Source organism: Vulpes lagopus, chromosome 1 (assembly GCF_018345385.1).
Source record: "Vulpes lagopus strain Blue_001 chromosome 1, ASM1834538v1, whole genome shotgun sequence".
In the NCBI taxonomy this organism is placed as follows: Eukaryota; Metazoa; Chordata; class Mammalia; order Carnivora; family Canidae; genus Vulpes; species Vulpes lagopus.
In genome coordinates this window covers 78889715-78905978 of record NC_054824.1, presented here as the reverse complement: position 1 = coordinate 78905978, position 16264 = coordinate 78889715, and the positions used below count along the sequence as shown (strand labels likewise).

The window sequence follows — 16264 nt, the reverse complement described above, 5'->3', positions numbered from 1 at the left end:
AAATAACATCTAAGTACCAGCTATTCATATCTATTTTACTAGTTTTTAAAACCCGAAATATGTGGATTTTATCAAATGACTTTTTGGCAGTTATTAAAATGGTCCACTTTATCTACTTTAATATGGTGAGATATTAATAGATTTCTTAATATTGAATGATTCTTGGAATAAACAGTCATTGTGCTTCATCCTTTTAAACTCTATATTAACATTTTCTTTAAAATTTCTACACACGTTAATATTTTCTTAAAAATGTCTACACCACTAAATCAAAATCACAATGAGAGATTACCTAACACCTGCCATAATAGCTAGTACCAGGAAGACAAGAAACAAGTGTTGTCTTGAGAAGATGTGAAAAAAAAGGAACCCTTATGCGCTGTTGGTGAAAATGCAAACTGGTGCAGCCACTGTAGAAAACAGTTTAGAGGTTCCTCAAAAAATTAAAAGTAGAATCACCAAATAATCCAGTAATTCCACTACTGGGTATTTACCCAAAGGAAATGGAAACACTCATTCTAAAAAATACATGCACCCCTATGTTTATTGCAGCACTGTTTATACTAGCCAAGATATGGAAGGAACCTAAGTGTCCCTTGATAGATGAATGAATAAAGAAGACGTGGTGTATATATATATATATATACAATGGAATATTACTCTGCCAACAAAAGAGAGAGAGAGACCTTGCCACTTACAACAACATGAATGGACCTAGAGGATATTATACTAAGTGAAAAAACTCACAGAAAGACAGTATGATTTCACTTATATGTGGAATCTAAAAAACAAACAAAACAAAAAGCAAAACCAACCCATAAAGAACTGGTGGTTAGCCAGAGGGGAAGGGGAGTGGAGAAATGGGCAAAAGAGGTGAAGGGGAGTGGGAGATACGGCCTTCCAATTATGAAATGACTAAGTCACGGGGATGAAAGGTACAGCAACTTCTCAGGAATACAATCAACAGTATTTTAACAATGTTGTAAGGTGACAATAGCTACACTTGTGATAAGCATTGCACAGGTATAGAGTTATAGAATCACTAAGCTGTATACCTGAAACTAATGCAATATTGTGTCAGCTATACTTCAAATAAAAAAAAACATAAAATTTTTTTTCCAGTATCCATAAATGAGATTGATTAGTTAATATAATACCCTCCTCCCTACCTTTTGTGGGGGACAAGGATTTTATATCTGTTACATTGAGAACTTTTTGAAAAAACAGGTGGATATGATTCTAATTATAGGAATCATAATTGGAATCAAAACCATGTAAACAGTTAAAAGATCAGTGGTTGTTGCCAGGGGTTTGTAGGGTGGGAGGGACAAAGACAACAGCAGAAAAGATTTTTAGGGCATTTAGAAACTACTCTGTATGATACTGTAATGTTGCATACCTGTCACCATACATGTATCAAAACACATATATGTATAACATGAAGAATGAATGTAAACTTAATGAAAACTATGGACTCTGGAATGATAATGATATACCAGTATGGCATTATAACATTATAACAAATGTACCAATCTGATGCAAATGTTAATGGTGGGGAAGGTAGTGGGGTATGTGGGAACTCTACTTTCCATTCAATTCTGTTATGTATCTAAAACTGTTCTAAAAAATAAAGTCTATATTTAAAGATCTTAAATATTCATTCACTCATATTGATAATTGAGATTGGTTGGTTCCCCCTCTCTGTGAGTTAAATATCTGCCACAAGGGAGAGCTTTTTGAAAAACAGACCCCTCAACTACCTTTCCAAAGAATTTGATTAATAAGTCTGAAGCAGGGGATCCCTGGGTGGCGCAGCGGTTTGGCGCCTGCCTTTGGCCCAGGGCGCGATCCTGGAGACCCGGGATCGAATCCCACGTCGGGCTCCGGTGCATGGAGCCTGCTTCTCCCTCTGCCTATGTCTCTGCATCTCTCTCTCTCTCTCTGTGACTATCATAAATAAAAACAAAATAATAAAATTAAAAAAAAAAAATAAGTCTGAAGCATATACTAGGTCTCTGGTATTGTTGTTTTTCTTTCAAAGATTCCCAAATAAATTCTGATATGCATCTGCAATTGAAAAACACTATAGTAGAACAAAAGCTTTACTGGAAAATAATGCAAAATACAGCTGAAATGTAGGCTTAAGTTGGACTGAAAGAACCTTGATAACAAAGAAGTGAAACAAAATCTACAGAGGGATTATAAGAGGAATAGCAAAGTAATAGCATGAAAAATTCTGCTAATCTCAATAAAATATTTTTAGGATATTATCACATAGACAATTAATTAAAAAACCTAGGTTACTGTCAACTTTTCAAAGTACCCTCTCAGGAACCAGAAGCCTTTAAAGTTAAAGCCATTATGCCTAATTTTCCATGTTTTCTAAGGAAAAAAAGCCAGGAAAGCAATAAAATTTAAAACCAGATGGAAAATCGGTGGTACAACAGAAAAGCATTCCACTCTTCCAAAATGAAATCTTCCACTTTCTCCTCCATGTCCATTTAATTATCAAATTTTCCTTGTTATTCTCTCCAAAGTGTTTGATTTTATCTGCTCCTGTCTATCCTCACTCCTACCAGTCTAGTCCACGTCCTTATAATCCTATACCCACATAAATACAAGAACTCTAACCCACCACCCTTCCTTAACATCAAGCTTTCTGCTTTTCAATTCATCCTTCACATAGCTCTCAGATTTATCTCCACACCTTTTTCACTGTATTACTTCAGTGCTTAAGGACCTAGAATGAATCATTAGCACATCTTAAATCAGATTTGAACTTCTTTGTTCTACAAGATCCCTTGGTCTTGATTGATTCAATACTCTCTTCATTCTATACCAATCTATACCCAACACACTGAATGTAGATCTTTTTATACTTTATTTTTTTTTATTTATTTTTTATTTTTTTTTCTTTTTATACTTTATTATATTCAAGATGGTAAGTATTTAGTGTGTGGAATCAATCCACTTAGTCAGTAAATCCCAAACACACACTAAAAGTTCTGAGTATTTAACATTCAAAATATTCTTTGTGAAACACTATAAAACATTCATATAGTTCACTTAACCATATAAATTAAGTATAACTTTATTAGAAAATATGTATGGTATGTACTTAATATCAAAAAACCAAAACCGGGATCCCTGGGTGGCGCAGCAGTTTAGCGCCTGCCTTTGGCCCAGGGCGCGATCCTGGAGACCCGGGATCGAATCCCACGTCGGGCTCCCGGTGCATGGAGCCTGCTTCTCCCTCTGCCTGTGTCTCTGCCTCTCTCTCTCTCTGTGACTATCATAAATAAATAAAAATTAAAAAAAAAAAAACAAAAACCATGAGAAAGTATGACTACAAAATAAGTTATGGATTTGTAAATTTAAGCATAAATAATTCTAAATATAAAAAACTTACAGTTCATTATAAATATTAATTATTCATGTTACCAACTTCTAACCAAGTGATAGGCCCTTCTAAAAGTTTTTAATAAAAATTAGAGAAGTAAAATTGAAAACACCCTAACTCAGGGGACAACTGGGTGGCTCAGTGGTTGAGCATCTGCCTTTGGCTCAGGTTGGGATCGCAAGGTATTGGATGGAGTCCTGCATCAGGCTCCCCATATGGAGCCTGCTTCTCCTTCTACCTACGTCTCTGCCTCCCATGAATAAGTGGTTAAATCTAAAAAGAAGGAAGAGAAGAGAAGAGAAAAGAAAAAAGAAAAGAGAAAAAAGAAAATGAAAATATCCTATTCAGGGTACCTGGTGGCACAGTCGGTTAAGTGTCCAACTCTTGATTTCAGCTCAGGTCATGATTTTGTGGTCCTGGATGGATGGTGCCCCTGGTCAGGCTCCCTGCTGAGCAGAGTCTGCTGTCTCTCTCTCCCTCTGCCCCTCCCCCTGCTTGTGTGCTCTCTTTTCATTTTTTTAAAAAATGAAGATATCCTACTCATTATTTTAGTGACAACATTCTAGTGGGGTCAAAGTCTGAAAAATACTGCCCTAAATCTCTCCTATGAGAAGTCAATACTGCAAACGTGATTTGTTGTGCTCATCTCTAAGTTATATATTACAGCTCTAACCCCATAAATCTAATAGAAATCCTTGCTTTTTTTCATGTCCCAGCTTTAAACTTTCTTCCATTGAGAAGCTGACTATAACCTTTGACCCTGAATTCTGACCTCAGCTTCTAATATCTACAGGATCACAATGTTCCCCAAAGACCTTCTCAATAGCTAAACATTTAAAGGAAAATATTTACTAAAGAAACCCATACCTCAAGATTCAGTAATTCCACTTCCGGAATATACCCAAAGGAAATAAAATTAGCAGTATGTATAAGACTGTTCACTGCAGTGTGATTGTTACAGTGAAAATTTGTAAACCTAAAAACTCCAAAATGAGGGCTTAAGTTATGGAAATTATAATATACTGAGAAATGAGAAACAATACTAACATATGAAAAATCTGGATGTTGGGAACAAAAACTCAACTTATATTATTCTCTATACCTTTAGAAATATTTCATAGCTTAAAGTGGTATACAAAAATTTTAAGAACAAAGTATTATTCTTCTGTATCTTCCAAATTTTCTATAATAAGAATATACTATTTATATAAGTCTTTCAAAAGTAGAGCTGAAAGCATATAGACACAGAAAGCTTCCCAGCCTACCTAAAATACTGAAAACAGTGCATTTCTTTACTTTCAGCTAGAATTTTATCAACTCTTCTATTTCGTCAAGGATCTAATTAAAAACTTTATATTTTTATGAAAAACTGCCTCTCTTTCCTTCTATGTAGCTGGATTTTTAAAATTTATTTTTAACTCTAATTTTTCTTTATTTCTTTATTTATTTATTTATTTAAATTTATTTATTTAAGAGAGAGAACCTGAATGGTTCAGTCCATTAAGAGTCTGCCTTCTGTTCAAGTCATGATCACAGGACCTGGAATCTGGCTGTGTTGGGCTCCCTGCTCAGCAGTGAGTCTGCTTTTCCTTCTCCCTCCATTCATGTTCTCTCTCTCTCAAATAAAAATGTTTTACAAGAGAGAGAGCACTGTGCGGGTGCAACAGCGCAGGCACATGCGCGGGGGGAGGGGGGGGACGGGGAGGTAAAAAATCTCGGAGGGCGCAGACTCCCTGGCGCAGAGCCCAAAGCAGGGCTCAATCATATGACCCTGAAAGATGAGAACCTGAGCCAAAATCAAGAGTCCCATCCTCCCACCACCTGAGCCACCCAGGGGCCCCTTGAATTTTTTATTGTTGTTAAATCTTTCCCAAAAATGGTGTAGAGTTCCTTCATATTAAAAAAGAAAAACTGGGGGATCCCTGGGTGGCGCAGTGGTTTGGCGCCTGCCTTTGGCCCAGGGCGCGATCCTGGAGACCCGGGATCGAATCCCACATCAGGCTCCCGGTGCATGGAGCCTGCTTCTCCCTCCGCCTGTGTCTCTCCCTCTCTCTCTCTCTCTCTCTGTGACTATCATAAATAAATAAAAAAATAAATAAATAAATAAAATAAAAAAATAAAAAAATAAAAAAAAAATAAAAAAGAAAAACTGGAAACTTGCCTTAATCCAATTCATATTCATTACTGAAATTAATAAGTACTGTAATGTATCTATCACATGTACACTTATGAAGGTTTTCACATTTCAAATTAAGAAACTGCACGTACAGGATGTACCTTTCTTCCCAAAACAAATTAACAACTCAAAGCTCAGAACTTTTAATTTTTTTAGGATTTTATTTTTAAGTAATCCCTATACCAAAATGGGGCTTGAACCCACAACCCCAAAATCAAAAGTCAAACATTCCACCAACCAAGCTGGTCAGGGCCCCCTCAGAAATTTTAATTTTTATCTTCAATACTAAGCATACCACTGAGCATACAGTAGTCCCTCAAATGAACAGACCAGAAAATAGTTTATGAACTAATGTAATATTGTGTGTCAACTATACTCAAATTTAGAAGAGTATATAAAGAAATAAAATGGTAATTTTGATAGATAAATCAACACTAAAATTATAACCCTTTTTCTTTTAAAGGAATGAACCACAGGAAAAAGAGAATCACATATGATATGTCAAAACCTTGTTAGAAGCTGTAAAACAGATGGTCAAACGACATTAAACTAGCAAAGTGGATAACTCTAAAACCTGCAAAGAAGCTGATTCACACTGCCCACAAGCAGGAGGCTTCACAGGCATCTCTGAAGGTTGAGGGGAAAAAACTACAAGGTTAGCTGAAAGTCTACAAAACAGTCATCACAGCCAGACTTCCTCCCCCACTGTTCAGAGCCAAGCAATCATCCCTCCTCCAATCCTATAGTTGTAGAGAGGCTTACTCTGAAAAAACCAAACCAGAGACTCCAAAATGGAGGTCTCCAATACAAGTGATGATAGGAATGTATGCCACACAGAAAACCGGATTACATGAACACAATGAACAGTGAGAACCCAGCTCCTTTTCTGAGATAGGTTCTCAAAATATAGCAGCCAAGTGTACATACCCTCCCCACAAGAGACTGGAGGCTCTTTCCCAAGGAAACTGACCAGCCCAAGAGAAAAGACCTATGAGTGTCCCCTCTTCCCATAAATGGTCACCTTTAACAAGCCACAACTATAGACTTTTCAATTCAGTTTTTGGCACTTCACTCTTAAATATGAATGGACAGCCATATAAGGTTATAGCTGGGGAAAGCCACTATAGAAAAAAGACAGCAAAAAGAAACAAAAAAAAAAAAAGGAACTTAGAAGAAACGGGGGGGGGGGGGGGGGTTAGGAAACAAAAAAACTATTAACATCTTCAGAAGGATTATAGTGTCTGAAAAACATAAATAAAGATACTATACCATAAAATGAGCTCTAAGAAACTTAAAATGTGATAGAAATTAAAAACTCAAAAGGTTGGAAGATACCACTGAGGAAATTTCTTAGGAAGCAGAACAAAAAAGACTAAGAGATGGAAAATGAGTGGGAAAATGAAAGAAAATTAAAAGAACCACCTATGAATTCCAATACCCAAGTAATACAAATTGCAACAGAGAACAAAAAAGTTGATGAGGAAGAGATTATCAAGCAAGGCATCAAACATAGAATACCCATTCAATGAAAGACACTACGGACAAAATTAAGAGAAAGACAACAGGCTTAGAAAAGATATTCTCCAAACCTAAAATCAACATTCAAATTTAACCTCCACAAGGAACTTCTTTCTGCAAACCAAAAAGACAGCAACCCAAAGAAAAGAAAAACTAAGGGCAAAACAATCTTCAAAAGGGAAAACCTGAATGGATCCAAGAGACGCTCAAACTCATTGTAATCAGAGATTGTAAACTGAAACAATGAGATACCACTTTATACCCATCAGACTGGCAAAATATTAGAAAGCTGAATAAAACCAAGTACTGACAAAGATATGGGCAAACAAGAACCCTTCTGTAGTTCTAGTAGGCACACAAACTAGTTCTCTGATTCTATGCCCAGGAGTCCCACTCCTAGGTATATATCCCAGAGAATTTCTCACACAAGTCCATAATAAGGTAAAAGTAATAGTATATTTACCACAGTGCATTTGTGATGCCATAAAGGCAACTCAGCTGGGAAAGAAAAAAAAATGTGGTAGATAGATGTGTATTATGGGATTACATTATACACAACTATATGTGCACAAAACAAAACAGAAATGTCTCCAAAACAATCTAAAAAAAAAAAAAAGCAAGAAACAGATAAACATCTATAATAAACTAAATACATACACACATACCACTATTCACAATGATTCAATGTTTCATATATAATCAAGAAATACATCAATCACAATGTAGTGGATACCTGCTAAAAATGGGGAAATAGGGCTCAGAAATGAAAGGAAAATTTAAAGAACCCTATATAGTCTGATGATAGTGCATCAAGAACTGAGAAGCATAGTTAACTTCAAAACTCTTTTAACCTAAGGTCCAAAATATAATTTTAGAAAATTTTTCCCAGAACTAAAGAATGCACGTTTCCAGCTTGTAAGCATCCATGGAATGCCATTAAAAGCAAAACAAAACAAAACAAACACACACCAAACCCTAGATAGGTATATTATCATGAAATTTCAGGGGTTAAAAATAATAACTGAAAAGTTTCTAGAGACAGGGGGGAAGATGGGAGGGTCACAAACAAAGAAGAATCAGAATGGTTTTGGACATCAACAGCAACAATGGAATGTAAGAAAACAAGCTACAACTTCCACACTTTTTTAAGCCTACAATTTTATACCCAGCCAAATTATTGATAAAATGTTAAAACAGAATAGAGATTTATTTCAATCATGCACAATCTCAAAAAGTTTTTACTTCCCAGGTATCCTTGCTCAGGAGGCTAAGAAAATATGGGAAACAGGAGACCCAACAAAGGAGAGAGGCAAAGAGAATTTAAAGAGTGACATAGAAGTTCCAGAATAAAGGTACCAAGTAGGTCTAGAAAGTAACCAGTCCAGATTGCATTAAAAGGACAGGGAGTTCCAGAACAGCTATCTCAGGAAACGAAGGGAGGTGGGGAGAGAGGTATTATTAAATCCTGAGGAAAAAAACAAAGCGGTTAACATAAGAAATGACATCATAATATACTACATGGTTCGGCTCTGAATATTAACACAGTTATAATACTTTACACTCTGAATACTGACTTAATAAAGAACTATGTCAGTTATACTGGGAGGATGCAAGAGGCAGTGTGTATTCATGGAGGAAAGTCAATAGATAATGCCTGAAATTGCTCTATCAGGAAAAAGCAATGGAAACAAATTATTAATATGAGAGTAAACAGCTTTAAAAAAATAGAGTGTAAGGGCACTTGGGTGGCTCAATCAGTTAAGCATCCAACTCTTGATCTCAGCTCAGGTCTTGATCTCAGAGTCACAAGTTCAAGCCCTGCATATGGCTCCACACTGGGCGTGAAGCCTACTTAAAAAAAAAAGGGGGGTAGCCTCTAAAAATGCAAGGCTAGAACAGAGGACAACTGTTTTTTATATATAGTATTCTAATTTAAAAATTGTATTTTTTAACAGCTTATAGAGCAAGGAACTTAGTCTTTCTTCAGCTTTGAGTAAATTAGATCTTCACAGTTATCATTTCATGATGCTAAAAGAACATCTAGTTTGTTCTGCTTAGGAGACTGAACTGCAAACCAAGACAAAATCAAGCTTCAATGGTTGATGTGAACATAGTACAAACAGCCCTGTACGAATTCCAGCTCTATCACCTATCATGTGAAGTAGGGCAAGTTACCTAACCACCCTGTACATGTAACCACCTCTTCAAAGTGGTTTTGCAAGGATAATTAAGTAGAAACACTTAATGTAGTGCCTGATCCATCAACAGACGTTAGTCCCTCCTGCCTTTCTGTTCCCTAGCTACAAGCCCCCACTCTGGCCCCAAGCTGCCTTGTTGGTCAGAATACAGAGACTCATGGACAACTCAGCACATATCCCTCCTCATGCTGGAAAATCAATCACGATGAGTAAGCAGACTTATCTTTGTATATGAAGGGCAGCATTATTCTTGTTATGTGAAGAAGATTATCCCCATTATCCACGTTCTGGATTATTGCCTGCTTTCAAGAACTGTCCTAATTAATCTACTACACTAGGTCAGAAACATTTTATCACTTCAATCTGTGTTTTGTGGGGTTGTTAACATCTTAAACACACACACACACACACACTCACTCACACACACACACACACACACACACACACACACACACGCCAGCACTGCATGTTCTATCAGTCTTCATTCCTGCTCTTTCAATTCAGGGCCTCAAAATTTTCTAATGCAGGCCCTATCTGGCCCCCCGTTGGCCTAGGGCCACCTCCTGCTTACTGCAGCAAGAACAGAGCGAAATCAGCCCCAATCAGCTAATTGAATTGTTTACCATTTCCAACATTTTCTTCCATTATTATGGCTGAATTCACAATACCTGCAGAGTATGGTGATCTTAAAACAAAGACTTTGGGTAAAAGGGAATTACCTTTATCACTAGGTCAGTCACTTTTACTTGTATGGTCCAAAGTCTTAATTGATATTATACAAAGTATTCATATGTGCTTCTAAAAACAATCTGACAGACTTAAAAACACAAACATCATAAACCAAGATAATCACTAATTTGGCAAACATAGGCTAAAACAATGGCGCTAAAAAGATAGAATCCCTAATCTCAAATATAAGGGAAAAAGGTAGAAACGAAATTGAGAGCAACAGAAAACAAAGAAAATAGTCCCAGAAACAAATGAGAGAAATTCCAAGCTATCTATCTGGTATAGTTTTTTTTTTTTTTTTTTTTTTTTTTTTTTTTTTTTTATCTGGTATAGTTTATAACATAGCTGAGGCTAAGGAAAATCACAAATATTGGACACAGGTCTGAACCTCCGGACAGCCAAAGTGTAAAGAGCAACAGGATGGCTTACAAAACACAAACAACCTGGGCAGCTCCGGTGGCGCAGCGGTTTGGTGCCGCCTGCAGCCTGGGGTGTGATCCTAGAGACCCGGGATCGAGTCCTGCATCGGGCTCCCTGCATGGAGCCTGCTTCTCCCTCTCCCTCTGCCTGTGTCTCTGCCTCTCTCTCTGTGTCTATGAATAAATAAATAAAATCTTAAAAAAAAAAAAAACACACACACACAAACGACCTAATGAAAGCCCTCATTTGTTTTTTTGTTTTGTTTTTTTCCAAAGGTCTATCAATTTGTCTTAAAAAGAATTTGCCTCTAAAGTATTCATAAGGACCAGTAAATTAGAGTCTCGGATGGCCATGAAAATTCTCAAAAGAAAAAAAAAAATTCTCTCCGTGTTCCAATCCTAGACAAAAATCAAAGCCTATAACATTAAACCACAGGTCTGTGAAGAGGGCCTAAAGTAACAAAATGCGAGTATACGGACTTCAAGTGAGGTGTTTACTTGTCATATAGTTTACTCTAGGTTTTTCCAGGATGTATGTTCTGTTTCTCTACTGGGCTGTAAACTTCTCAAGGCTCAGGTCTGGATTCCATTTGAATTCCCTTTGCTATTTACTAGAGTACATTACAGTTTCTGCTCAATTACAACGACTGATAAAATGCCATGCAGCTCCTGTTTGTATTCCTTAGGTTAGTCTTCCCCTCCCCACTATAGATTCCATGACACAGTCAAGCGTGTTCGGGCTACATCTGCATCCCTGGTCTCAGAGCGCACACTCAGTAAGTGTTCACTCAATGAACACTAAATTTAACAAAAAAACAGGGGATCCCTGGATGGCTAGGCGGTTTGGCGCCTGCCTTCGGCCTGGGGCGTAATCCTGGGGTCCGGGGATCGAGTCCCGCATCCGGCTTCCTGAATGGAGCCTGCTTCTTCGTCTGCCTGTGTTTCTGCCTCTCTCTCCCTTAAATAAATAAATAAATAAATAAATAAGTAAATAGGTAAATAGGTAAATAAGTAAATAAGTAAATAAGTAAGTAAAATCTTTTAAAAAATTTTAACAAAAAACACAACGAAGAACTATGAAGGAAAGGAGAAATAATTTTTTTTTCTTGGAGAAGTAATTCTTAAAATGGCAGTGCTCTTGAATTCTTAGGTTCCATCCAGTAAGAGCTGGATGACTTTAGGTTAAGTTCTTAACTTCTCTGGCCTTCAAAGTTTCATGTGTAGAATCGGAAAAAAAAAAAAAAAATCAACACCTACTTCAGAGTTACTGTGGGGACTGCACGCTTTACTACACCCGAGGTATTCGGCGCAATACCTGGAAAAGAGATCAAATGTTCATCGCTTTCTCCCAAGTCCTCCGTCTTACAATCAGGTAGACACGGTGCCCCCCCCCCCCCAAAGAATGCAGGATTTCGGTACAAATACAATAGACTTCATGATCCCTTCCCTTTGACAAGGTGCAAAATCCCATCTCCTCACGGGGGGGGGGGGGGGGGGGGGGGGGGGGCGGGGGGGGAGGAGGACTTCTGGATCCATATCAAAAATATGACATAACACCCAGCACGAGTTAATAGTCAAGAATGAGCCTCGAAGCGACGAGAGAGGAGGGAGGGGGAGGGGGACGGGAATCACTTACTCATCTAGCGCTGAGACCCGGGGACTTAGAAGGAACGGCTTTTTGAAGGGGGGGGGAAAAAAAAAAAAAAAAAGAAAAGGATTGAGAAAGTTACAATTGTCATTGATTAGCATGGTTTAGAAAATGGGACTTCAAAACGGCTCACGCTGGGAATCTAAACCTTAAAAAAAGAAAAATGCTCTGGAGATTTGCCCCCCCCGCCCCCCCCAAAAGTGGCACCTGAAACGCTTTGCCTTCGACCTACAACGTCGCCCCGAGGCGACCTCCCCCCGACTCCGGCCGGCGCTCGGCCCCCTCAGCGGACAGCTCGCGGCCCCCCGCCCCCCGCCCCCCCGCCACGCGCTCGCCGCCGGCCAAGTTGTCAGGCCTCGCCTCCCCACACGCCCCGCGGCCGCCTCAGGCCCCGGGCGCCCCCACATCCGTGGGCCGCAGCCGTCCGCCCCCGCCGCCGCCCCGCGGCCTCCCGACGCCCCGCGCGGCTCTGGCAGCGACCCGCGAGTCGCCGACACGCTCCCTCCCGACGCCGCTCACAGGATCTCCACCCGCTGCGCTCGCCTCCTCTCCGCCCCGCTGCCTCCCCGGCGCCCCGCAGTCCCCGCCGCCGCCGCCCCGCCCCGACCGGCGTTCCCGATGGCGATCACACCAGCGCTCCCCACCCCCACCCCGCTCCGCCGGCCGCGCGGCCGTCACACCAGCCGGGCCCGTGACGTGACGCACGGACGCGCCGCGAGCCCCCGGGCCCGGGAACCCGAGCTGCGCCCGGCCGGCGCCCGCCCCCGCCCTCGCCCTCGCCCTCGCCCTCGCCCCGGGGCCTGTCCGGGTCCCGCCGCGGGCTGCCGGAGCCGCCGGCGAGAGGGGGAGGGGCCGGAGCCGCGGGGCCCCGCACTCACCAGGCTCGAGGCAACCGACGCTGGCGTGAGCCGCTGGCTCGCTCGCCGCCCGCCGTACCGCTCCCGCGCGCACGCTCCCGCAGCCGGCCAGCGCCGGGGCTCAGCAGGCCTCGCTCTCCGCCGCCGCGCACCCAGCAGCGAGACCCAGCTCAGCGGGCGTTCGCAGTGCGCTTGCGCGCGGGGGCCGGCCCTCACGCCTGCGCGCTTCCTGCGGACGGCCCTGCTGCAGAGGCTGCCGGGAGATGTAGTTTTCCAGCACTTTCCCTGCACAGCCCTCGCGGTTAGCAGGAACCTAAATAGTAAACAGTCGGGGATGGGCGAGGTCGCGCTGAGGAGGAGGAGATTCACAGTAAAGAGGCAGAGAGGTTGGAGGAGCGCGGGGCAGTGGCCGTGGGACCGTGCTGGGGTTGAATTGCAAAGTCATGTCTGCAAATCTGTCTTCGCGGCTCTTCCTAGGTGGATCGATCCATGCCTCACCTGTTTATAACTAGCCTCTAACGTGGTGGCTTGGACCTAATACACGTTTATTAAATGAATGATGGAACAAAAGATGAATGGATAAAGAAGATGTGGTATATGAAAATATCAGGGAGGGTGACAAAACATGAGACCCCTAACTCTGGGAAATGAACAAAGGGGTGGTGGAAGGGGAGGTGGGTGGGGGGTTGGGGTGATTGGGTGATGGGCACTGAGGGGGGCATTTGGCGGGATGAGCACTGGGTGTTATGCTATATGTTGGCAAATTGAACTCCAATAAAAATATTTTTTTAAATGATGGAATGAGTGAAGGCCAAGGGAGTATTGCAAAAGTGTTAAAAGTGGGGGCCTCCAGGGCGCGATCCTGGAGACCCGGGATCGAATCCCACATCGGGCTCCCGGTGCATGGAGCCTGCTTCTCCCTCTGCCTATGTCTCTGCCTCTCTCTCTCTCTCTCTGTGACTATCATAAATAAATAAAAATTAAAAAAAAATTTAAAAAAAAAGTGGGGGCCTCGTGTCGAAGGTGTTCCCAGGAAGCACTTGTGAAGAAGATTCTGGGTATTCCTTTATCTTTTTCTTTTTCTTTTTCTTTTTTCTTCTTTCTTTTTGTTCCTGTTGTTTGTTTTTTTGTTTCTCTCACTTCCCCTTTGCCTGATAAGGTATGAGAAGTATCAAAAATAATTAAGAAATTAAATGAAACATAAATAGTTGCTTCACTCCCACGTGCTCGCAAAGGAAAGTTTGAGCAAATAATTGTTACTGTTAAATCGGATGGAATTCTTTTTGAACAGTGCCTTCAAAAGATGAAGGACAAGTCAAGCAGAGGTCACAGAAGAGAAAGTCTCACATGTGACATGGCTTATCAAATTGATTTAAAATACTGGCAGAGAAGCAACGTGAAAGACATCTAGTAGCTTAATTCATTTATAAGCATGGGAGGGAGGACCACGCTCCCTGAATCCTAGACTATGCAATGTTCATTTGTCCTGGATCTCTTCCTACAGCATCAGTACTCTCCATTGCTCCATTTTTTTTTTTTTAGGGCGAGTTGGGTTTGAGCAAGGGGAATGGGGAGAAGGAAGGTGTTCTAACTAGGAAACTTGGGGGCAAGTATACCTGACCACGGCTAAACTGAGAAGAGATCACTTTATTCCAATCAGGAGCTAAGATTATTCAGAGCTGGACTTTAGTCTTTGTGAAAACTACTTTCTTTGCAGGTCACTTACTCCTAGCTAGGGCCTTTCTTCCTTAGCCCAGCCTCTCTCCCTGGGCCCAGCTTCCTCAGCCCCATGAGACAGCTAAAAGCTCTACTCAGTTTTTTGGCCACTGCTTTCAGAATTAGCCATCGCCTCGGGTGGAAAAGTGATGGCAAATGTCAGTCTCACCTCTTATGGCTTTCTTTTCTTCCAGATCTTAGACCCACAAATTCTCACTGCCTTGGTGGCTCCTCCATGCCTTCATGTTTTTATATTTTGTCCAGTTATTCTCAGTGGTGGGAGGATTTGTTCGACAACAGTAGGCCATTGCTGAAGCATAATCCTTATATATGTGTTATTTTTACAAAAATGTTATCATACAACACAATGTGTTTTATTAGTGAATATTTCTCTGACCTTGTCTTTCTGTAGTTTGAGAAATTTTAAAATTGTACAATAGTTTTGCTGTTACAAAGAATGCTGCTATGAACTTTTTTGCACACGTTCTCATGTATACAGGGAAACTGCTAGATATTGCATCTTTAATTTCACTAGCTGTGGTATGCAGAATTTTAAGATGGTCCCCATGATCTTTGCCCCCTGGAATTGCCATATTGATCCCTACACCTCAAATGTGAGTGGGACCTTTGACTTAATTCTAGCCAATAAACTGTGGCAAAGGTAATGGGATGTCAGTCCCATGATTATATTTGTCTTAGTCGACTGGAGCTAGGCATGCTCCTGCTGGGCTTGAAGAAGTGAGCCGTCATACAGTGAACTGCCTAAGGAGAGGGGCACCTGGCAGGGAACCACTGATGGCTTCTAGAACCTGAATGCCTCCAGCTGACAGCCAGTAAGAAACCAGGGCCCTCGGTCCTACAACCATGAGAAAATAAATTCTGCCAACAACCAGGGACAGCTTGGGAGGTGACTCTTCCCCAGTCAAGCCACCAGATGAGAAGAGAGGCTGACTTATACCTTGATTGCAGCTCTGTGAGACCCTGAGCCAATGAACCAGTCAAGCTGTGCCTAGACTCCTGGACTACAGAAACCATGAGATAATATGTTTTAAGCTCCTAGGTTTCTAGTAATTTGTTACACAACATTAGTGAACTAGATATTGCTAAATGATTTCACAAATTGGTTGTACCAATTTATACTCCACATGCAATATATAAGACTCTTTTTCGTAAACATCCTTGCTAACATTTGGGAATGTCTGACTTTAAAAAAAAAAAACTGCCAATCTGATAGTTGTGAAAATAAATAATAATTATACACATATGTTATTACTTTAATATAAAAACATGTATTTACTGGAAATTACATATTCTGTTATATTCTTTTCTGTTGCATTAATGCTATTACTTAAAATAGCAATAGGACTAGCTGAAAATGGCAACTAGTAATAATACGTAGACTAATTATAATTAAGCAAATAATATATGTGAGAAAAATATAACATTTTTTTAAAGGAGGGAGGGGCAGAGGGAGAGAGAGAGAGAGAGAATCTTAAGCAGGCTCCACACCCAGTGCAGACCCTGACATGGGACTTGATCTTACACACTGAGATCATGACCTGAGCTGAAATTAAGAGTTGGGCATTTAATTTTTTTCATTTTT

The 16264-nt window shown here is 40.7% G+C and overlaps 1 protein-coding gene across 3 annotated transcripts in view; it reads right to left on the bottom strand.

Annotated features, from left to right (window-relative positions):
* KPNA1 (karyopherin subunit alpha 1) overlaps nucleotides 1–13138 on the bottom strand; it is a 68335-nt gene extending 55197 nt beyond the window's left edge. Inside the window, exons 1-2 of one of the 3 annotated variants that reach the window (XM_041754891.1) lie at nucleotides 12967–13138; nucleotides 11698–11755 (exon numbers count right to left, since the gene is read on the bottom strand). The gene's annotated coding sequence lies outside the window, so the exon portion shown is untranslated. Of the gene's footprint in view, nucleotides 1–11697; nucleotides 11756–12076; nucleotides 12205–12966 lie in introns of those variants that run through there. The other 2 variants (XM_041754901.1, XM_041754881.1) reach the window with 2 other exon arrangements.
* Nucleotides 13139–16264: the final 3126 nt, after the last annotated feature.